This window comes from Candoia aspera, chromosome 2 (assembly GCF_035149785.1).
Source record: "Candoia aspera isolate rCanAsp1 chromosome 2, rCanAsp1.hap2, whole genome shotgun sequence".
NCBI classification, from domain to species: domain Eukaryota; kingdom Metazoa; phylum Chordata; class Lepidosauria; order Squamata; family Boidae; genus Candoia; species Candoia aspera.
The window spans coordinates 149,374,030-149,391,488 of record NC_086154.1 but is presented as its reverse complement, the minus strand read 5'-3'; positions in this window follow the sequence as shown (position 1 = coordinate 149,391,488).

Here is a 17,459-nt window from a genome sequence, read left to right as displayed (position 1 = left end):
CATTTCCAGTCCTTCTTTGGCGTTTGCATGCAGCATCTCAGGAAGTAGAGATGGCAGCCAAGGTCTGCCTTGGCAAGCCATCAGTTTCCAATATCAGATCAGTGACATTGTTGAAGGGAGGCTGAATTGGAAGAAGATGGGCATGAGGAAGAAACTTCAATAATCTGTGCTATGCCAATGTCCCTGCTCTAATAGCCTAAAATGCAGATGATCTGCAAGCTCTAGTAATGGTAGTCAGTGAGCACAGTGAAAAAAATGGAACTAAGATTAAATACAAAGAAGACCAAACTAATGACAATAGGTATAGCAGCCAGCCTTAGAATTGGCAATGAAGATATTGAAATGGTGGGTAGTTTCTGCCTTTTACAATCAACTATCAACAGTAAAGGAAGCAGCCGTCAAGAAATATGCTGCAGACTAGCACTTGGTAGAGCAGCCTTGAAGGCCTTGGAAAATTTATTCAGATGCTGGGATATGTCTATACCTACAAAGATCAGAATTGTGCAGACAATGGTGTTTCTGTGACACTTCATGAAAGTGAAAGTTGGACTTTGAAGAAGCTGGATAGAAAGCGTATTGACACTTTTGAACTTTAGTGTTGGAGAAGACTCCTGAGAATACCATAGATAGCCAAGAAAACAAAGAAATGGATCATTGAACAAATCAATCCAGAATTCTCACTCAAGGCAAAGACAACCAGGTTGAAATTACCATCTTTTGGACAAATTATACGATGACCCAACCTCCTTGAGAAGTCCATAATACTGGGAAAGGTAGAAGGAAAGAGAAGAAGAGGAGGATCAACAGGAAAGTGTATGAACTCAATTACAGTAGTGATGGGCATTGTTAGAAGACCTGAAGGGCCAGGTTGAGAGCCAGTTTGGTCTAGTGATTAAGGTTCTGGGCTAGAAACCAGGAGTCTGTGAATTCTAGTCCCACCTTAGGCTGGATGGATGACTTTGGGCCAGTCACTTGCTCTCAGCCCAACTCAGTGCAATGTAGACTAGCCTCCTCATGGTGCACCCCAGGCAACGTGACTTGTCACGGCTAAATAGTCTACACATCTGGCTGCTGGACCTCACAAGGATTTCCCAGCAAGAAAAAGCAGCATGAACACCAAACTGCTATGCCATAAAGGTAAAGGTAAAGGTTTCCCTTGACGTAAAGTCCAATCGTGTCCAACTCTAGGGGGCGGTGCTCATCTCCGTTTCTAAGCCTTAGAGCCGGCGTTGTCATAGACACTTCCGGGTCATGTGGCCGGCATGACGACACGGAACGCTGTTACCTTCCCGCCGAAGCGGTACCTATTAATCTACTCACATTTGCATGTTTTCGAACTGCTAGGTGAGCAGGAGCTGGGACTAGCAACGGGAGCTCACCCCGCCACGCGGTTTCGAACCGCCGACCTTCCGATCAGCAGCTCAGCGGTTTAACCCGCAGCACCACCGCGTCCCTTCATATGCCATACAATTAAAAAAAAAAGGCCAGGTTGGGGATAGGTCACCCTGGAGAAGGTTTAGCTGCATGATTGCTAAGGGTCAACCCCTACCTGATAATATTTAACCAAAAGATCACAGCCTAAGAGTTTTTACTTAGCATAGCACAGATTACTGAAGTTTCTTCCTCATGCCCACCTTCTTCCAATCCAGCCTCCCTTCAACAATGTCATTGATCTGGTATGAATGAAAACTGATGATTTGCCAAGACTGCCCTTGGATGATGTTGGAATAAGGGGAAAACATGACTTTAACATTGATACAACTAAGAATAACTTAAGACTGTCTTGCTCATGGGCTGGGAATAAAATGAAGGCAATGCCAGGAGGACATGACAGAAAGAAAGATGTCATCAAAGCATGTTAGAGACAAGATGTCATCAGGCATATAAATCTAGCACACTGAACTGAGCTCAGTAGGGAATAGGAACCCAGTGTAATCTTTCAGAATCAGAAGTTTGGGGACTGATCATCCTGAGGAAGTCTATCTATGAGATTGCTAAGAGCTGACACCAACTTGATGGCACATAATCAGTTCAACTGAAGGGAAAAGAGGCAATAGCCATGGCCTGATATCTAGAATGAGCTCACTTTTTTCAAACTCACAGATATGACGGCATCTCTGTTGCTTGACATTAGTAACAGCCTGCTATCTGTTTAAGGAGTTTTCTTCAGGCAAAAGGGCATCAAGTTACTGCTCTGCAAATTACGTCTCAGAAAGAGCCTTAAAACACCTTAGAAACCAGCCAGGTTTTAGCCTGAGCCTTCTCAAAAGTAATCCCCACGAAGTTTAGTGGGACTTAACATCCCCTGTGTATTCCTGTGTACAAATCTAAAGCTTTACTGTGCCACCACCTTATTATTTATAGCAGTGTTATTGTTGTTTCTGGAGGATTAAAGCAAGAAAATGCTTGTAAATGTATACATGTTATCAGAAAAACATTTCCTTTCTGGTGGGATCCATGATTGGTGGGAAGGAGAATGTGAAAGGTTGAGAACCACTGAATTAAAAAAACCACAGCTAAGTAAATAAGTACTATAGATCATAAACTAAAAGCAATTGTCAAAATGGTTCATCACTAGAGGGTGCTGTCCAAAATTCACTTACAAATGAATGATTTCATTTGCAGTGCAATTTCAGCTTTTTCAATGTAGATGTAAACAAATTTTCCAGAAGTAAAATCCATTGATTGAAAGCAGTTGGATTAACTTCTGAGTAAACAGGAAGATTGTGCTGTACACGTGGGAACTAAGTGATTTCAACCAACCCTACTTTAGCTCAGTCTTCAACAAAAAAACAATGTATTATTACCAGGTAATTATGAACATCATGAAGGGGCAGGGATTGAAACCTGGGACTGATAGAAACACAGCCAAAGAATGCATCTGTAGGACATGGAATCAAAGATTTAAATCCCAGGTTCCAACTGAATGTTGGTTGGAAAAAAAATTCCTTACAGTAAGAACATTTTGATAGGGGAACCAATTGCCCAAAGGGGTAGTGGCCTCCCCGTTTTTGGATGAGTTCAGGGGTAGATGTCAACCCCACCATCTCTCACAGTAGACTAAACAGTTGGATTGGTGCATTAAGCAAGGAGCCAGGGGCCTAAAGGGCCACTACCAGCTCTGATTCTATAATAGATACACAGCAGCTCTATTCACAGAATGTATTAAGCCATGCTTTATAAAACCTGGTGAAACCAAAAGCAAACCAATCACATGATGTCTGCATGTTTTGTGAATCAGGGCATTCCATTAAGTGAAAATGTTGTTTGCTTTGGCTTAGCATGTTCTGTGAACACAGCCATTGTAGTTTAACGGTTTGGGTCAAGGGTCAAATGTTTGGAGGCTAGTAGGAACATTTGGGAAGTTGAGAGCATGTGAGCATATTTTGTTCACATGGGTGTTGTGAGATTGCTCAGTCATTCACAACATGGCTTCCACAGCAGACATAAACAGTCACAGGGTATTGATATAGCAAAATACTACCAATGCACTATACTATTTTACCCCTTTTCTGGGCAACTGTGCATATATCCAAGCAAAGCCTTGAAGTTAACTTCTAAAAAAACCTTCTGGGGTCCATTTGCAGTATGCCAGCTTCCTTCTTTTCCTCTTTCTCTCTTTCTCTCTCTCTCAGGTAGGGCAGGGAGCCTAGTCGTTGCCAAGGAAGAAATAATAAAAATGCAATGAAAAAGCGTTTATCCTATAGAGTGTGTTCATTTTCCTTGCCCCACATGAAAATCTCTGAGAGGGACATTTAAAATGTTCCTTAGCACCCCAGTCAGATCCTAGGTCAGGGGTGGATAATCAATGGACCACATGTACCCCCAGACCCCCCAAGAGAATGTCATTGAGATTTGATAGTGCAATTTCAACCCATTTTCAGGTTTTAAGATGGTTCTAAGTGTGGGAATGGAAGTAGTGCCTGGGAGGCCTCATGCTCCTTTCCCTAACCTTAATCCACTCTCAGAGGCAGAGAAATGTCATCTGTGCCCCTCCCAGTGATGTCATGGCATCACTTGGATGGCTTAAAGCACCTCAGAAGGGCAGAAGGATACGCTGTGACATCCAGCCTCTCAAACATTGCTCACTCCTGGAATACATTGTGCAGGGGTATGCAAACAAGCCATTTGGGCCAGAAGAGAGGAGGAGGTATTTCCAAACTGGCCAAGTTTAGCCCACATTCAGTTCCGGCAAGAGACTGGGATAAGCACTAAGCTCAGGAAAAGAACTCAGAGGGTTTTTTTTAATGGCTGGTTGTAGCAAGCTGTTATGAGAATGAATTGTCCCCTCTTCATACTATGAGATTCACGAAGAGGTTTTGCTTACATCAGAGTGCTGAGAATTGGAGGAGCAGAGTGCCAACAGACTGCAAGCTCTCTTTGTATGTTAGCAGAAATACATTGGGTGCGTAATACAAGGTGGGAGACAGGTAATAGTTTTTAAAATACTGTAGCTGAATATGCCAAAGGAGAAAGGGTTTATTTTCTATGGTGTACTGAGGTATTTCTTTTGTTCTGTTGTCTCTATTGTGAAGTGTTTTTGAAACAATAGCGAAACTAGCCAACCTGTTTACCCTGGGGTGAAAGCATGGTCAATATACAGACCACCAGCAGGATTCCAAACTATCTTTGGTGCTTTATCAATCCTAGCAGCCAACTTAAGTTCCAGAACAGCTGAATTGGAGATAAAAGTTTACCCTTGGCTCTTGTTCCTTTCTTCTATCCGCCTGATGACATCTCCCTCGTGCTCATTGGCACATCCATCGCATTGCAGGATCAAGCCATCCACTGACTGTTGACAGACACAGAAAAGTAAGGGGGGGGAAATAATAGAATGGACAAGGGTGTAACTAGCTGATTGCAAGATTTTGTTGCAGATTCTACTTGTAAATCTATAAAATAAAGTTCTTCCCACTTCTCTCCACGAAAGTTGGTGATAGCTTTAGCACAACATTCATTCAGTTCTTTGAAAGCCCTCCCTGAACATTTATGTGTTTTTCATCTTTTTACAAATAGAATAAAATACCTAAAGTCTACAGAGGAGAGGGTGGTATGCACATCTGTTAATAACTGCAAACCTTTACAGAGATCTAATAAAAGTTTATTATGGAAATGAATCCATTGCTTTATTAAGGTCTCCTTGGCTCCTTTATAGACACACCTATATAGTTTTCTTGGCAGCAAACAGAAATCCTTTGCCATTGCTGTCTTCTTTTTTTTTTCCTCTCATTTTTCAGTCTAGCCCTATAACTGTGGTTTTCTCTGGCAGTCTCCCATCCATCTATTAACTAGGCCCAACTCTGCTTATGAGCCCACGCAAAGTTCTCCAGATGCTACCACCTGCTGAGAAGTAGTTTTTTAACTATTCCATCTTACCTTGGAAGCAACTCAAGCCCCCCCCCCCCAATATTTCTGTGAGGTAGGTTAAGCTGAGAAGTAGTGAGCTGACATAAATGTCCCTGCTGAGGATTTGATTAAGAATCTCAGCCTTAGGGACAATCTACTGTATATAGGACAATATCAGAAGTGAGCCTTTACACTAAAAGTCCATCTTAATTATATATTAAGTACAAAGGGGCATATTTGCAGACAGTTACCCAAAAGCCCTTTTCAGCCCCTTTCTACCAGAGGTTTCCTAGATCGCAGATTTTTGTGAAAGTGGTTGGCTAGCCATGTGAATCTCAGTCGATATCATGGAAAAGTGACCCAATTAAGACCCCCAAGTTTCCATCTGTCTTGGGCTTGAACATCATTCTGAGATTGGGATCATACCTCTTGTTAAAACATAAAACAAGGATGACAAACTGCAATTACTGGTCTCACACAACAATCATAGCTAAAATCAAATCAAATTATGACTTAGTGTGATGTGTGAACTCGGCCAAAAGCTTGCTAATCTCTCCTGTAATGGTTCTCAATATTATTGTGGCTGCAAAGGCATCTGGAGCTTCAATAGCAGATGGAGATGTAGGTGGGAACGGGTCTGGATGGGAAAGCATGTTGCCCAACCTTTGTTCCATCTGGTGAAAGCAACCAAGGTTATATATCAAACCCTTTTTCCTCAAACACGGACATTCTCACAATATATCATCTGAAGAAGCACGAAATCATCTGTACATCTAAGGAGAAAGAGCAAAAGCCATAGAGTTGCACAATAAACAAGCTCCCACATTTCCTGTTACCATGGTTTCCATTCCCATATGTGCCAGTTTGCCACTAAAAAGGCTTTTTCCCCTTTTTCTTCTTAGGATGGAGAAAGGAGAAGAGAACAGCTTCGCCTGAGAGATGATACCACTTAGCTAGAAATGATGTTGATGTTCAGCATCCTTCTGGAGATTGGGCCAGGGAGGGAGGGAGGGATCCACAGCCTAAGAATCAATCAGACCCATTAGGGCTACATCAAGTAGCTCGCCTTTTAAACATCTCAGGTATCAAGTCTCCTTGAAGTCACCACAGATCATAGGAAAGTGGGCAGAATGCTAACTGTACACCAAATTCCTCCAGGGGAGGAATGGAGAAGAAAACATTGCAGGTCATGAGGGGGGAGAGAGGGAAAAGGAGAAGAAAGAAGAAGGAGATGATGAAGATAAATTTTCTGAGCAAAGGTGCTGAAAACTTGCATTTTTGCCACCATCACAGCCACCTAATTCTGGCCATTCTGCTGTTTGATCGTGATCCCATAAAGGGCTTGCTCTCCTATTAGGCAGAGTGAGATGTTTGCCTTAGATGGTGGACAGTGAGGTGAGCAATAGTAACCCCATATTGAGGCCTGCCCTCCTCAATCAAGCCCAGTGGTCTCCGAAGTGGAGAATGTGCACTTCAGGGGGTATGCAAGACACTCTGTTGGGGAACAGGAAGAAAATAGTTGTCATCCCGATGATGAATACCAGTCCAAGAAAGTAACTCCAAAGAACGGTTAAAAATACTTTATTTTATCAGCTATAGCAACTGAATCTGCAAGTCTGATTGGGCATTACACACACACACACACACACACACACACACCTTATACTCCTGTGAACTAAGGTGTCTGTCTCAGCCATTTTCTCCTCCCTTCAGATTTTTGGGGTTCAAGTTACGTTTCTCACCTCATCGCTCTGGGAACGGACCTGGCTTATTTCCATCAAGGTCATATTTTTACTCTCTATGTTAGTAGAAGGTCTATTTATATTTATATATCACATCCTTTCTCTCTTCCTTTTTCAGTTTTTATTTGGGGGGTATGTTTTATGATATGCAGATATATTAGTATAGTGGTACATCTATAGAATGAATAAGTAAATAAATAAACATACGTACATACAAACATACATTGGGGTACATTGCTCAACATTTTTAACTGATAAATTAATAATCATATTATAAATGACAAGTGCCAATCCTGTCAGTTTCTATATACAGAAAGGGAGGATTTTGTCCATCTGTGCAATAACCGGCTCCCTGATACCATATCCAAGGAAGAGTGCTGTGCTATCCCCAACTTCACTGGCTATCATAAGTAACTGACCATATCCTATGGGCCAGGCCACCTTAACTGCTCTTCTGCAATATGGGTCATTGTGTGGATAGCCTTTTGGTTTTCATCCACCTTCCACAACTCTTCCCAGCTTTTAACCATGCAGAGTAAACAACAAGATATTGCTGCATCTCAGGCATAAATATCATGGGCCAGCCCAGAGCAGTGGCAGCCAAGAAATGATGAGCACAGCCCTCTGGTCACTACTGTAGTAAGAAACTTCTGTTGTTAACATTTTTCAAGAAAATGTGTCACTGGCCAAAGATTTGAAAACCTGAAGTGCTTCTAGAGAGACAGCTAAGTGGCAACATGTAACAGGCCTTGTCCGGCCTAGAAATTAAACATCAGCAGGTATCGTAATTACCAGGGAATTCTAAGGCTAAACTGTGAATTGAAAAAACATCCTGAAGGAAGGCAATAGCAACCCATTTCTGAACTGTTGCCAAGAAAATCCATGAATGCCTTGGAATGGATCTCTAAAAAGGGCTATGAAAACACTGACATCGCATCTTCTACAATATGGTACTTCAAAACATCTGCACTTTTTCCTGGGATGCTTTAACACATTCCAGACAGGTGTTACATTCCCATTCCCATACACTTCAAAGCACTTTTGAAGATCTAATCCAAAAGCACTGCACAGCTAGGACTTCTGGGGAAAAAGTGGTGAACTGAAGACATACTCAGTAAAGTATCTGAACATTTTTCAAAGCCAGCCACCCACATAAAATATATTTCAGAAATAAACTCTTATAGCTATAAAGATTCCATGTCTGTTAATACAATACAGCCAATATGGGTGAACACGTAGACATGTTCCCAAAACAGGGAAGATTTGCATCACCAAATAAAAGAGGTCAAAACAAAATGTGGATTTAAATGTCATGTGTGTGCAAATTTAGAGATGCTTATTATAATTGAAATCAAAAGGCATTAGAGCCAGTTTGGTGTAGTAGTTAAGGCATCAGGGTAGAAACTGGGAGACCATGAGTGCTAGTCCTGCCTTAGGCACAAAACCAGCTGGGTGGCCTTGGGCCAGTCACTCTGTCTCAGCCCTAGGAAGCAGGCAAGGGCAAATCACTTCTGAAAATCCTTGCCAAGAAAACTACAGGGATTTGCCCAGGCAGTTGCCAGGAGTGAAAAATACTGACTCGAAGGTAGAAAGAAATAGCAATAGCAATAGCAATAGCAATAGCAATAGCAATAGCAATAGCAATAGCAATAGCAATAGCAATAGCAATAGCAATAGCAATGCATTGCATCTTAATACAGTGGACCAAGCAACTTACAATATGTAACTTGTTTGATCTGCTACCCCAGGTACTAAATACTGATGGGCAAAGACCCTCCTTGCACTTTCTGTTTATGATTCTTTAGCCCTAAACTGGACTTGGTCTGTCTTTCAAACAGAAAACCATTTTTCCCTGACAGTCTTTTTCACAGAGGATTGACCTCTGAAAAGCGTTATCTACAGGGCCGCGCAGAGGAGTTTTCTGGGCATCTGGAGGATAAAAGTGCTCAGATCTGTTCCAAGTTGGATGCCAAGTGTGTGGCAGGGTCTGTGGAGATGCCTGGGGAGTGTGCTTACTGGGTTATCTGGGAACAGTTTGATCCTGTTGGGCCCAAGGAAATGGACAGGGTTCTCCAGACTGTAAACGCCACCACTTGTCAATTAGATCCTTGTCCCTCCTGGCTGGTGAAGGCAGCTTGGGAGGTGACCTATGCGTGGGTCCAGGTGATGGTGAATTCATCCTTGAGGGAGGGAGTGTTTCCAGCTGCCTTTAAGGAGTCACAGGTGCACCCCTACTCAAGAAACCACTGGATCCCACCGTGCTGGACAATTTTTGTCCAGTCTCCCACCTCCCCATTTTAGGGAAGGTGATTAAGAAAGTGGTGTCACTGCAGCTCCAGAGGATCCTGGATGAAATGGATTATCTGGACCCTTTTCAGTCAAGTTTCAGGCCCAGATATGGGACGGAAACGCCTTCGGTCGCACTTTTGGATGATCTCTGGCGGGAGCAGGATGGGGGCAGTGCATCCATCCTGGCTCTTCTTGACCTCTCAGCGGCTTTCAATACCATTGACCATGATATCCCTTTGGGTCGGCTCAGGGAGTTGGGTGTGGGCAGCGTGGTCTTGCGCTGGTTCACCTCCTTCCTCCAGGGCCAGTCCCAATTTATGGTGATAGGGAACAGGAGATCCAGCCTGCGGCCCCTCCTTTGTGGAGTACCACAGGGTTCGGTACTCTCTCCGCTCCATTTTAACATCTACGTGAAACCACTGGGTGAGATCATCCATCACCACGGGATGAGGTATCATCAATATGCTGATGATACTCAGTTATACAACTCCATCCCAGGTGACTTAAGTGAAGCTGTGGCCACCCTCTCTCGGTACCCGAAGGCTGTGAGGGCCTGGATGGGGAACAACAGGCTTCAGCTGAACCCTGGTAAGAGAGTGGCTATGGGTTGGGGGCTCCTCAGCATCTAGGAACTTACCATCTGTGGTTATGGATGGGGTTGCACTGCCCCAGACAGATCCAGTGCGGAACCTGGGGGTCCTCCTGGACTCATGACTCCTGCTTGAAGAGCAGGTGGCAGCCATGGCCAGGGGAGCCTTTGCACAACTTCGTGTTGTGCACCAGCTATGCCCCTCCAAACAGTCACTCATGCCCTAGTCATCTCCTGCATAGACTACTGCAATGAGCTCTACATGGGGCTACCCTTGAAGAGTATCTGGAAGCTACAGCTGGTTCAGAATGTGGCTGCGTGACCAGTTTTAGGAACCCCAAAGAGGGCACATATAACACCTTTGCTGCTCAAGCTGCATTGGGTGCCAGTCTGCTTCCGGGTCCAATTCAAGGTGTTGGTTAACATCTTTAAAGCCCTGAGGGACCGCCTCACCCCCATTACATCGACCTGTCCCACCCGGTTAGGCAGAGAGGGCATGTTATGGACCCTGTCCATGAGAGATTGTCAATTGGCAGGGTCCAGAAAAAGGGCCTTCTTTGCCATGGCCCCCACCCTTTGGAATGATTTGCCCCCAGGGGTGAGGCAGGCCCCCACTCTCCCAGCCTTCAGAAATGCCACCTCGCTTGGGGTGAGAAGGGGGATAGTTAATCATGGGGGTGGTTGGTTCCTTGATGTGGCCCTGGAAATTTTATTAAGACCATCTTTGTCATGAGTAAGGATGGCGAGCAGGGGACTCCCATCCAGACTGTCAAGCGCATGCGTAGCACTGAGGAATTGGTCAGCCATTCAAAGAGACACAGATCGGGACCGCCTTAACCTTTGGGGTTTATATGTCTGGGTTTTCCCACGCTTCTTCAGTTTGTTAGGATTCCTGTTAAGTACTAGCAATAAATATTAGAGACCAGTTCCTTGTCTTAGTCTGTTTCCTGGCTGTTAGGACAATCTTGGATTTTATGTGTTATGTGTTATGTGTTATATTTTTGTGTGTTTATATTTTATAATGCACCTTTTATTCTTTTATTCATTTGTAAACCACCCAGAGTCATTGCAACATGAGATGTGCAGTGAAGAAATATGATAAATAAATAAATAAATAAAATATGATCACCCAGCCCAGGCAAGACACTTACTGCATATAACACAACACAACACAATATTTTTATTCATTTATTTATTTCTCACATTTCTGCACTACCCATCTCGCAAGCGACTCTGGGCAGTTTACAATTCAATTAAAATAACAGATTAAAGAGATAAAAAATTAAAGAGATTAAAATCATAAAAACAAGTACATCATAAAAATATAAATATAAAATATAAAAATATTTAAAATGTATATAAGATATAAATTCCTTGAGGCCACATCACACCGCCAACGACCCCCATGATTGACTATCCACCCTCCCACCGCTATCCCCATTTTTATGCTATGAACTGAATGTTCCCTGTCAGAGAAAATACTGGTAAGTCAAAAATACCAAAGTTTTGAAATGGAACCGCCTCACCTGCCAGTGTTTTAGGGGTTATTTGGGGACATGCTTATCTGAGAATTTCTCAAAAGAACAACTTTTTCTAACTGAAATTAGAGCCTTTGGCCTGTTGCATTCTCAAAAAAGAAAATCATGCTTGTTGGTATTTAAACACCATCCCAGGGACTGCAAATACTCTGCTTTCAAGAAGAGTGCCATCTTGAGCCAGAAGCCAATGGAAAGCCAAGCAAAATATAAGCAAAGCAGCCAAGACCCAAGATGAAGAGGAGTGCCAGCAATAGGCGATGAAAGGGTGGTTTAAATTGCATTCTGTCTGGCTTCAGAGTTATTGATTTTTCCCCTTTTTCTATTTATAGCCAGTTCACTCAGTGTCAAAGCTCTTCCAGCAGTCACAGACTCCAGCAAAACCAGGCCAGGCTGTCTCTCCCTGAGAAAGTACAGCCAGGAGAGATCCTGGAAGAAAAGAGGATCAGGCTGAGCAAAAAGGACACTTCCAAGGAAATGCTATCAGATACTGTGTAACTGATAGCTGCAAAATTATTCGTAGTATTACTATGGTCACTACTACTACTAATAATAATAAATGTTGCAGCCCAGAGTGCAAATGTTTTCATCCAGTTTGTTGCTAGAGGTCCATAGCAATGGAATGACATTACACTACACCACCCTTGAGAGAGTTGTGTTATCCATACACCAGAACCACGGAAGAAGCATAAGATTATTCTATAGCATTGCCACTCCACAGATTCCTGTTCCTATCAGGTCTTGGTCACCGAACGCCCCTCAATTGAATTAAAGTGCTCTCCAACCATCCTTGGGTCAGCAGGAAACTAAACTGGCATAAACTTGGCAGCCCCCATTGCCACAACCTCCCATCTTCCCTATTTCATCTTTAATCTTTTCTGAATGAATCTGGATGCATCACATGGCAGACAAACCAATTGGTAGAGGAAAGATCTGCACCATGGCCATCTCTTTCAGGTTTTGCTGGATTTTCAGGATCAGTGCCCTAGGCAACTACTTAGATAGCAAAATTTACAGAAATCTTAAGACTTCAGATTTTAAGTTTAGGCTGAGATTTTAGATTTTCTCCCTAAACTGGCTCACTCTGGGAATTAAAATAGAAAGGCATCCGGTGTTTTTATCTGAAGTCTAGATCCTCACTCCATTGCCTTCTCTGCTACCACTATTCTGTACTTTTCTTCAGTTGGAATTCAAAAACAAAACAGGTCCTACAATGCTGAAATTTGTCCATCCTCTTTCTGCACTTTGCCATCTTGAGTTAGTTTTGTGAAACTCTTCTAGTCCTTTTATTATTTTCTTCCAGAGGTGATTTCTGTCTGTTATATGCTTTCTTCTGGTTCACTGTGAGACTTATAAGAATTCCTCTCATGTAAGCTTTACTTGTTTCCCATACGGTTGTCTCTGGCTTCCCAAGACTCACACTGTATTTATTTTTAAAAAGCATTTTGGTTCTTCTTTGCATTTTGGTAGTATGTCTTCTTGAAGAAGTAGCATGTCATTCATGGTATATTTGGTCCAGTGACTAATACAGGCCCTGTATCACTGAACTGAAAATGATGTCATTGTCTTTTCTTCTGTGATAGGAATGAAATCTTACTTAAAAATCAATACCCAGAATTACTTACTTTTCCCTTTACCACTAACCTATGAAGAGGCCAAACAGTGTTGCTGAATTGCCCTTTCTTCTTGCTTTGTTAACCTCGGGATAAGAGTGAGGCCATCAGTGTATTGTCATTGTTTTGCTGATTGTTTTGGGCTCATTCTTGACACCCATCGCAGGTTCCTTATGTTTCATGGATACTGTTCTTTTTATCGTTTGTTAAGGTGTTGCGAACCACCCAGAATCGCATCTGCAATATGGGCAGCTATATAAATTGAAGAAATAAATAAATATTGGCAGTAATACTTTTCTCAGCACAAATCATATAGAATCTGCTTAAGAAGTGTTACTGAAATGAAAAGGATAGGATTACAAGAATGTCCACAATTAAGCTATTTCAGAGATGGCGAACCTACGACACGTATGTCAAACGTGACAAGCCGTGACATTTTGGGTGACACGCCAGCATTCACCAAAACCCAATAACAACTATTCTCTCTGTTGGAGTTACCAAAGACACTGAACGAACAAGCGGCACTGCAATTCCCCCCACCCACCTTTCTCCCCACCCCCCCCATCTCTGCCCATTTGGCCGCCAAAAATTGGATTGTTTTTTTTTAAAACACATGAATATGTAAATAATTGTTTCTCTTTTGTTTGGTGCGGGGGGAGGTGACACGCCAGCAGAGTCAAGTTAGGCATTTTCCAAACTTTTGACACGCCGGGCTCCAAAGGTTCGCCATCACTGAACTATTTCCAATTAGGACTAACTTTTCTCCTATTAGGGTGCAGCTTTTTGTAATTTTGTTCTAACAGTTTTACTTGCAACTGGCAAGGAAGCCAATATTTTTGTTCATAATGGAAGAGTCTGCTGGTGTCTATTTACCAAACCATCTCCTGAACCTTCATCAGCCTGAGAACTGACCCTTACTGGGTCACTCAACAGGAATGCTCCTGAGCAGCCCTCTTGCCATCCCGAGAGGTCTCTTGGTTCTCCAAGGAGTTCTGTGAAATGAAGTGGATGAAAAGATTCCTGGAGCAATACTGTTGGAAAATAAGAAGTATGGCCATATACATGTACAAGCTCCAGTTCAAGCTTTTTCTGTGGCAATAAGGAAGACATGGAGTGGAATTACTTTGCCTTCATTACTGCATCTGCAACATGCCAACCAACTAAACTATTCAAAATAACCTGCCTTCAAAATAGGAAAGGATGGGCTAGAAGATGCACCAAGTGTTGAGTATGATTTTCTAGCCAGTAATTTCATGGGCAAAATTGGTCTTATTCACTCCAAGATCTGATGAGGTGAAAGAGGAAATGTCTAGTGATGTTATCTGGGGGAGAGGGGTTTGAGCCTGTGGATCTCAAGGAAATAGAGTTGTTTGTGATGTGAGCTCCATCTCTTGTGGTCTTGATTCCTGTCCCTCCTGGCTAAAAGTGGTGAAAGTGGATCTGAAGCTGAGCAGTAATCAATGCCTGCTTGTGGGAGGAGGAGGTTCCAAGGGACTTAAAAGAGACCTCCCCGCTGGATTCAATAGTGATGCACATCTCTCATCCTATATCCAACCTCCTCTTCTTGGGGAAGATTGATGAGAAAGTGCTAGGACAGCAAGTACAATGGGCTCTGGAAGATTTGGATTGAGACCTGGGCATAGGACAGAAACTGGATGGTTCCATCCTGGACATAGGACAGAAACTGGCTGGATTCATTCTCATTGATGACTTAGGGTAGGACTTGGATTAAAGGTGCATAACTATTCTATCTCCTGGACTTCTCAGTGGCCTTCAACAATGTTGACCACAGTATCCTTCTGGACTGTCTGCTATGGCTGGGAGTGGGAGATGGCATATTGTGGTGGCTCCACACTCCTTTCTGAGCAGACAGGTCCAGGTGGTAGTTGCAGGAACAGAGATATTAAGCCCATTTACACTCCAGTATGTTTAATATCTACATGAAGTCATCCATTGGTTCAGGGTGAAGTAACATCAATATACTGATGATACCCAGACATACATCTCCACCCTGTGCCAAATGAGAGATGCGGAAGAAGTCCTCACCTGGTGCTGGGAGGCCATCAGTGCCTGAATGAGGAAAAACAGGTTCAGACTCAATGCAACCAAGATGGCGTGACTGTTATTTCACAAGTTGACTGGTTCTGGGATCATATCAACTTCAACTCCCAACCCCCTGAAAGAGCAGATCTGCAATCTGAGTATTCTTCTGGATTCATGGTCCCTGCTGGAACAGCAGGGAAAAGCTATGGCCAAGAGGGCCTTTGTCCAGCTTCAGCTGGTGTGCCAACTGCAGCCTTAACTAGAACAGGACACGCTGAGGATGATCACTCACAATCTTGTCTGGATTATTGCAATTCTATATGGGGCTGTCCTTGAAAACTACCCAGAAACTTCGACTGGTGCTAAATTTAGCCACCCATGTGTTTATTGGGCAATCACAATATTGCCAGATAACACTGCTGGGACCTACATTGGCTACTAGTTTGTTTCTGAGTGCAATTAAAGGTGCTGGTTATCACCTAGAAAACCCTATATAGCTCAGGGCCTGAATATTTTTGAGGCTGCCTATCGTGGGTAAATTCTGCCTGCCTAATCTGAAGCTAGCTGCTGGAGGTCCCCAGCTATTGTGGCATATGATAAGAGGGGCACAATGGTAGGCATTCCCAGTGGCACAGTTTGCCCCCAAAGCAAGAGTTGCTCCCACTCTCATGGCCTTTTGGAGATTACCTAAGACCAGGGTCTTCCAGGAGATTGGCACCAAGTATGGAGAAGTTGCTTTCATGTTGTGGTTTTACATCTTGCATTATGACTGTACTGCATTGTTATATTTATTTCCTGTGCTGCTTAGAGCCCCATGGAAAAGAAATGGTTTATAAATCTATACATAAGTAAATATAAATAAATTGGGGAACATCACTCTAGACAACCAGTGTCTCTGGAGCAGGGCCTTGGCAACAAGCAGACCAGTTTGTAATGAATGACTTGGGGCCTAACCCAAACCCATACAATAAACCATGCTTGCTTCTCTTCTGCCAGCATTCACTCTGGTGCTCTTGAGGTCTCCATTACTGCCTGATTCCACCCTCTGGCCCAGCTTTGTGGAGGATACGGGAATCACACACTGGCATCTCTAAGCAAGTAATGGAGAAACCCAATGATCCAGCCAAGAGATGAGATCATCTGTTTTTACATACTGCTTCTTCCATTAAACTGACGAGTAGGGGAGGGAGGCTTTTAAGGGCTGATGAAACCAGCCCTTTGTTTGTCAGAATGATTCTTGCTGCCACTCTGCTCCTTTGTGTGTAAGGCTGATGTGCTCCTGGCAGATCTTTCCCTTTCAAAAGAGATGATGTCATTAGAGAGGTAGCCTCAAAGGGACCAGCAGCATTTCAATGGAGGGAATGGTCCACTGACCACAGAAGAATGCATGGGGAGGAAGAGGGGTAGTAGCTATTGACCCGCATAAGAAGAGCCCTGGTGGTTCAGACCAGTTCAGCATCCTGTTTCCCACAGTGGTCTGTGGGATGCTCACAATTGCTTCTATGTTTATTTTGAAAATGGATATATCCTGACCTTCAAAAAAAAGTTTTCCCAAGGTGGCTTAGTGACCCTTCAAACCTGCAGTTAAAATATTAAAGTAAGAACAGCAGGTAAAAATATACCACATACAGACAGCAAAAGGGGCCCTGAGTGTGGTAATGGTCCCGTTTCTTGGTTGTATTAACATCTTACATTGTTTACTTGGCAGCCATGTATATTTATTTTGTGTTGTAACTGTTTTAATTGTAATTGTTTTATCGTTTTATGGTTTTTATCGTTGTAAGCTGCCCAGTGTCACTTGCTGAGATGGGCGGCTATAAAAATTGAATGAACGAATAAATAAATAAATAAGTAAGTAAGTCAAAACATCTGGGATGAAGTCACTTGAAAGTTCCACTGCAGCCTAAAAATTAACATATTAATATTGTAAATCCCCAAATTAAATGAAATATGGGAGAATAATAAGGGGGGAGGGGTGCCATAAAAAGGCACCAGGTGCGCTTCGGTGGGTAGAGGATTTCAAAATTGGGAGACTGCCACTGAAAAGGATTGGTCTCATTACTGTACCTCCAAAAGTAGAGACAACCAGAAGAAGGCCTCTGAGATCACCTTAAATTGTCTATACAAACGGTCAGACTTCCTTTGGCTCCAATTTGGTTCAGCTTCCCAGAAACTCTACACTACATGCTAGAACATTAGAGCCAATGCCATTTCCAACAGGTGTTAGCCTCTGATAGTTACTGCAGATGCCCTAGCATATATCCACAAATTTATCTGTTTGTTTATCTATCAAACTTTATCA